This window comes from Limulus polyphemus, unplaced genomic scaffold (genome assembly GCF_000517525.1).
Source record: "Limulus polyphemus unplaced genomic scaffold, Limulus_polyphemus-2.1.2 Scaffold418, whole genome shotgun sequence".
In the NCBI taxonomy this organism is placed as follows: Eukaryota; Metazoa; Arthropoda; class Merostomata; order Xiphosura; family Limulidae; genus Limulus; species Limulus polyphemus.
Window position 1 is genome coordinate 194542 of NW_013666028.1, and position 7259 is coordinate 201800.

General features: G+C 33.2%; 1 protein-coding gene and 1 long non-coding RNA gene across 7 annotated transcripts in view; one reads left to right on the forward strand and one right to left on the reverse strand.

Moving 5' to 3' along the window:
* The window catches only part of LOC106458124 (multiple PDZ domain protein-like), a 198914-nt gene that overhangs the window by 99746 nt on the left and 91909 nt on the right, over window positions 1-7259 (forward strand). The gene's annotated exons all lie outside the window — the stretch shown is intronic.
* Window positions 1-7259, reverse strand: part of LOC111085478 — a 29839-nt gene that overhangs the window by 17162 nt on the left and 5418 nt on the right. Inside the window, exon 2 of the long non-coding RNA XR_002610313.1 lies at window positions 2425-2544. This is a non-coding gene — a long non-coding RNA (uncharacterized LOC111085478). The remainder of the gene's footprint in view (window positions 1-2424; window positions 2545-7259) is intronic.

Here is a 7259-nt window from a genome sequence, read left to right on the forward strand (position 1 = left end):
AAGCATCATCGATAAGAACGGAGATTACTTCATTTAATAAATGTTTTGTTTTAATATATAAGTTGGTCGGGTTTTTTCATTTAAAAGCGATATTAATTTCTTGACGACCTAATATCTTCAGGTAAAATTTAACACTGTTCTGTTCTAGAAGTTAGAAAGTTCTTGTCGAAAAAAAATCATGTTTTGATTAAATTATCATAAAACTCAAAACTCCGTGTTTAAGATAGAAGTATATGTAAAATTTCGAAAAAAATCGTTATAGTAAATGGAACAAATGTACCAAAGTGATCTTAAAAATAACTTTTTTTAAAAAAGCGTTTTAAAAATATTATACCGTAGAAGTGCCTTTTGAACTGGAAAGTTTTGACTGAGTTTAGGATTTATGAGAACTTTGTTCGAGGTCTATTCCTGTTGTTTTGTTACTTCTATTTTGAGACTAGTCTCATTCACGACGTGCTACCCTTACAAATGAAGACTTTATTCGAGTATGTGTGAGCTTCATATAACTTAAGATATCGTAAGTTTCTTTTTCGTCACAACAATAACGTTATTTCTCCGTCCGAAAGAGTTCGTGTTGAGAATAAATATTACGTGGTCGGATTTTCTTGTTCGGAAAGAAACAGATTTATTGAATTGTACTTATTATTTACTAACTCTCTTCAGCTACCAAGTGTTTCCTTAAAACACAATGTGTCCAACTATTTTTTGGTTCTCTGTTCAAAATAATAAACACTGTTTCTTGATTAGAAACATAAAATATGTTTGTCAAGATGAAAATAACATTTATGGGAGAATTCTAATTCTCATTTCCTCCTGTGTTTTGTGTTGATTTACTAATAACAGTTTCTAGCTTTATCATTGTGCCTGTTTCCTTTAACGTTGATATCGTTTATTCATTGCTTTCTGCACTTACCAAACCCGACCATTTAGGTGATAACTTAAATAAACGGATTATTTATGTAAATTGTAGTAAACATATACAAGCGGCAACCCCATCTTTTGGTAATTACTAAGAAACCTTTGTTGCATTCCCTTGACTTAAAGGCACGGGTATTCTTAACCCTCTGTTGTAGATTGTGCCATACATGTAACAAATATATCTTTGTTTCTTAATACACATACAAAGGCTTCAATTCTATAGTTGAATGCTCTTACTTCCAGGTGACAGTCTAACTAAACCATGGAATGGTTTTTGTTGGTTCCTCAATTGAACAATGCTACTTCTAGGTAATTTACCCATTCATAACTTACCAAAAATATTTCACAGAAACATTTTTTGGTGAAAGCTTTTACTGTTTATTTCAGTAAAGCCTGTTATTCTTCATTGCAGTTTAGAGGAATCTAACTTCCGATGGGGAAGAACGTATGTTCTGAAGTGGGTACTAGTTGCAGATTTTTTTGTATTCCATTTGACACAGGAATAAGATGATGGAATTCTATATTGCTCTAGCCCCCAGTGGCACAGCGGAATGTCTGCGGACTTACAACGCTAGAAACCGGGTTTCGATACCCGTGGTGAGCAGTGCACAGATAGCCCATCGTGTAGCTTTGTGCTCAAATACAAACAAAGAAGCCTTGCTCTAATGGTTCTTAGACCCATTTGTAAACATTGATGATCAGTCACGACCCAGTAAATATAGCTTTAGTACAAAAAACATCTGGTTTATTAAATACTTAGCAGTTATGTAAACGTTTACTTATTTTCAGTCTCTTCACGACCATTTCACACATTCTCAAGACTCAATTTTCGGTCACGACTCATTGGTTGAGAAAACCTGTAGTGGATTTGTAAGATGTCGCAAAATCTCTTCTTGAAATATTTAAAATTTTTGAAGATGGTTGATATTGTACCATAACTCTTCAACATGAATGAAACTCAATGGGGAAAATATTTTAGCTCCCAACCCCCGCTACTCAGTGATTGAATTGCACGTACTGACTGCAACATCTATCCACGTACTTGTCTTTGTATCTTTTTCTTGGTCAACATGTAATATTAATGCTTGGGTTCAAAAAACCTGAAAGCTGTATTACGGTTTTTGCTACGTATGTACTGAGAATATCCTTTCGTGCACGAGGTAAATAGAATGCACATATATAACCTTAATCTTGTATACATTATAGCAACTGGAAATTTAGAGATACTGAAAGATAAAAACTCTTGTACACATAAGCAAGTGAAAAAGCTAGAATGATGATAATAACACAGGCTACATAATAGAGAGACGATTGAAGCCTTATAAATCTTTCATGTGGCGACAGTGTAAGTGTTGTCAACAAATACAAATTGAATGTTGATGTGTCACAGATAAGTATAATTATAAATTACTTACTGTAACTTGAAGGATCATGCAGTCAAGTGGTTAAGCATTGTTTATTTTTCAGACAGGCAGATAAAGATCTTTATAAATAGATGTGGCTTACCTCATTAAAATTGGATAAAGTTCAGGAAATCCTAATCAGAATAGTCTTTACTATCAGCATAGTTGTCCGCTATATGTTTAGTTCAAATGTACATCCATCTATGAGATAATGTTTCGGCTGCTACAAATAATTAAAATACAGTTAAAATAAGAGCAATTTTAAACACAAATTTATTGATATTTTGTCCCTATAGGAATGGCTACTTTTTTCCGGTGACTGCTTTTTTTTTTTCGTATTTTATTCAGAAAAATGTTTTTAGTCAGGTCATCAGAAAGAATAATGACTTAGTTGTTTGTATGTATGGTCAGAGCTATGATACGCGTTGTGTAACTCTTAAATGTAATTCTTTTGAAATACTTTGAAAACAAAGGTCGTTAAGATAAATGGCTTTTTCGTTTGCGATGTCTTTTAAATTTAGAAAGCTTTTAGTCAGCAGAACTAATTACTATGATGAGGGAAGGTTAAAATATTTTATCACACAAAGAGTTGAAGCTGTACTTTAAATTGAAGAAAAAAAAACAAGTGTAATTACCTACACAAATAATAACGAAATAAAATTAAAACATGCAAGTTTTTTAATCGGTCAAGTTTAACGAGAGTGCTCGTAAAGCGAATGAAAACAGAATGTTGTGTCAATGTCGAGCTGTCCTTCAACAGCCACAACAAAACATTAATTCAATACGTAGATGTTAAGAAATTATAATTTCGTAACGTTTTTTTTTCTTTCTTTTAAAAGTGAGTACTTTCTCAGTTTTTTACATTTGTTTTTTTAAAGCATTGTTTTAAATAAATTTGTTTTTCGTGTCTATGGATAATGTAAATTTGTGACATATTAAACTAAAAAAAGGCTTCCGTGTTTTCATTTTAACTTACTTTTGATAGATAGTACTGTGTGTTGATCCATAAAAGTGAAAATCGCGTGTTAAAAATAAATCTGCTCCTCTCCTCATACACATACGAGTTATTATTTTTTTTGCAGACAAATATTTTGTAAGTATTCTCATAAACCGGTGTTAAAATGAAATAAATGTAAGATCGTTGCCATGATCAGACCTACTTACGCCATTGCCGTTTCAATCGTTGAAATCTTATTGACTTGTCTGTGACTCTTTTATATATATATATATATATATTTAGAGTTTGTTTTTGAGCACATGCATACTGGTTCACACTTATTCACATTGGGAATACAATATTAACAATACTGAGTTGGAACACATTATTTACACGTATTCAACAAACATATAAACAGTTTTAAAATGTCTTGAAGTTGATGTTACATTTGTGCTAGTAAACTTTATGCCCCTCGGTAGCTCAGGTGAGAGCTTATAACGCTAAAATTAGTGTTTCGATACCCGCGGTGAGGCAGAGCACAGATAGTCCATTGTGTAGCTTTGCACTTAACTACAAACAAACAAAGAAACTAAACTTGATAAATTTATCATAGTTTATAAATACTTTGATTGTTTGTTTGTTTGTAATTAAGCACAAAGCTACACAATGGGCTATCTGTGCTCTGCCCACCACGGGTATCGAAACCCGGATTCTAGTGTTGTAAGTCCTCAGACATACCGCTGTGCCACTGGGGGGCAAATACTTTGATAATTTTGTTAACAGCATTGACAATATAACTATGTAAAAGGAAGGTATTAAGTGTGGTAGTGCTGGTTCTCGTTGGTAATAACGACATCGTTGTTCATAGCAGCTTTAATCGAAGATGGGGAACACAAATGGGAAAAAATATAATATTTTAATATTACCATTGCCGACTCGAATACGTGCATTAATTTTAAATAATGCGTTTTAAATAATTATTGATTCTTTCTACCATCAGAAAAGAATAGGAAAAAACCTGTACGATTCATAAATTATCATCAAGCAACAAAACATAAAAGTGAAAGAATTAAACAACCGAATTTAGATAATAGCATTGCAAATCTGTAATGACGAAAATTATAGTTCAGATATGATTTATAAAATCAGAAAAACAACGTGTACGAAGCTGAGTAGTAGAATCTGTATGTACAATTCTTCATCAGCGGGAGGGGGGGGGGCATTTGCCCCCTGAAAAATTATCGTGGTTGTCTTTGAGGCATTTGGCATAATTTTGAAGGCGTGACCATCGTCCCTTGATTTAGACTTTCCCCTCCCCCCCCCAGAGAAATTTCTATGGGCGCTCATATACACTACATGTTTTTATAATCAATTTACCTGTTAATGGTTATTTTCTACGCGAGCTGACAGTTCCATTAACACTGTGAAGGCAATGAATTGTCACATTTTGTTGTCCTGAGCAAAATGTATTTTTAACTTATCTTCTATATACTTATAGAAAGTAGACACGAATAATTGAAACTTCCATAAATTATACGTCCCTCTGTGAGTGGTTAACGGACTTACAACTCTAAAATCCGAAGTTCAATTCTCCGTAACGAACAGAACGCATACAGCCTATTGTACATCTTTTCGCTAAAAAATTCCATAAGTGATTGTACTGAAAGGAATTAAAATATATGAATAATCTTTCAAAATCCATTTAATTAATTAATATATATATATATATATATATATATATAATTTATCTATTGCATTGTATAGATTTTAATATTCTGTGTTTAAGGTTGTCCAACGTGGTATATATATATATATACATTGAATATACTTTAACAGAACATATCACATGTATGCTTGTTAACTTATTTGTGTTTTGTTATCCTTGTATTTACGTAGGTAGGATTGGTTTTGTCGACTTTTATAAACCTTTCGATATCCTAACGCTTTTGCTTTTCTATTTTCATAAGCTTGTTTGCCATGAGCACAGCCATTCACCTCGGCTGATTTTCGGTGATGGAACGTTGTCAGCGGAAGTATACCCAATAATAAAGAAATCCGGTCGTCTCTATTCGAGCTTTGTTGGTCAGAACAACTTTCGAGTTGCTTTTTTCAAATACACAACGTCCGCAGGAAATAGACGTACATTAACCGAGGGTGGTAAACTTTTAACACAAAAGTATTCCACTTCGTTGCCATTTCTGTTTCCTTCAAATTCGTACGTAATACGCCGAACACAATAGCAAGTAATTTAGTCTATCCGCCTATCTATATCTCTTTATCTGCCTTATATCTCCCGACAGTAGTCTTTGGTAGAATCAAGTCTTATGGCCTGACACATTTAGTAAAGCAGAAAAAATAGGATAAAAACTGTGGGAAGATATTAAAGATAGATAGATAGATAGAAAGATAGGTAGGTAGGTAAACAGAGAGAAAGATGGATGGATGCATGGTAAATTAAAAACTAAATTAAAATGTAACTGATGTAAAATAATGGAAATAAAAGTGAACCTAAATTTGCTTAAATTTTTTATAAATACAGAAATTGTGAGCATCGTAAAAATAGTCTTTCATGTTAATCATATAAAATTATGTGGTAGAATTTAATAGCTGTAGAGGTTAGAACAACCCCATAGTACGTCAGCACAGGAAGCTAATCAGCGTGAAGAACATGGCAAATTTTGAAGTTTGAGTTCAGCCAAGAAACAAATAAAATATGATGGACTTGGATGCGCTAAATACTTGGAATCTGATAACTACCTGTTAACACGGTAAAGAGGGAGGATACATTATATTAAAACAATTACAGTTCATGCTGCCACGTCCGGTCATGTTCTTTCTGATGGTAGTGCATCTTGACAATAGCTCTGCAACGTAGTTGCTATAGCAGAATCTTCTGTTGTAGTGCTTTCGTGTCCAAAGTACACCATTCTTCTCTGCAGTGTTTCCACAAACCACCTAACTTATGAGGACTGCGATTTCCCAGTGCCCGTTTCAACAGGTCGATCGTTTAGAAACCCATATACTTTACGTTCAACGATTTGACTGTTATGTATTCGTATGTAAAAGCACAAATATTGGTTTAATTCTCCAGATGCTTGAGCTTTGTGATGGTTGAATGAATATGCTATAGAAACAACTTTGTTTCCAATTCGATTGAGCACAAGGAATATCCCTGTCTTCGAAATCCCAACTCTTTCCCGATCTGAACACATCTTTCTGATGTAAGTGTATGAATATTTTGCGCTGGAAAGGGCTGTTATATACCTTTCCCAAAATGCAATCAATTTTCGGTGGCATCACACTACTTACAATACGTCAAACAATGTCAAAATGTAGTTCTGATACATTCCATTCTATAGCAACTTTATATAGGCCTTGATTGGTGTGTATATTTAAAATCGTTCTAGTATAACGTACTATATATATATAGTCACAGCGTGGTCACAAGTAAATAGACACCACCTTTTTAGAAAAAATGACATTTTTCAGTCATATTCACATAAATTGATATATTTATAATTTAATTAATGTCTAGTAGATCTTCCTTTCGGCCAAGGTGGATGTACGGTACAGCAGGGTATAATGAACAGAAACTATGGATTCTCATTAACAAGTAACATGCTACAACTTCTTACTTACCAATTTTGTGATGTTCAGCAGTGTCCATGGTAATGGCTTGTAATGGCTCTTCTTCAAAAAATACACCTCTACAGGAGCAAACAACCACAGAAAGCTACATGGTATCCATATCAATACGGTGTTTTGAAAGCACGGTGTGAAATCTGGAGTCTCAGAATACCAAATCTCATTCAAATTCTAAACAATGAACAAAAATAATACTTTAAATTTCAAACTAAATTATGAAGTTACACATTAAAAAAAAACATCTGAATAAAAAAAGAAATGAAACCAAAACCAGTCAGGTCCGAATTCAACATATCATGCATTATTGAAGTTTACAGATGACATTATTACAAGTTTAACACAGAAAGAAATATGTT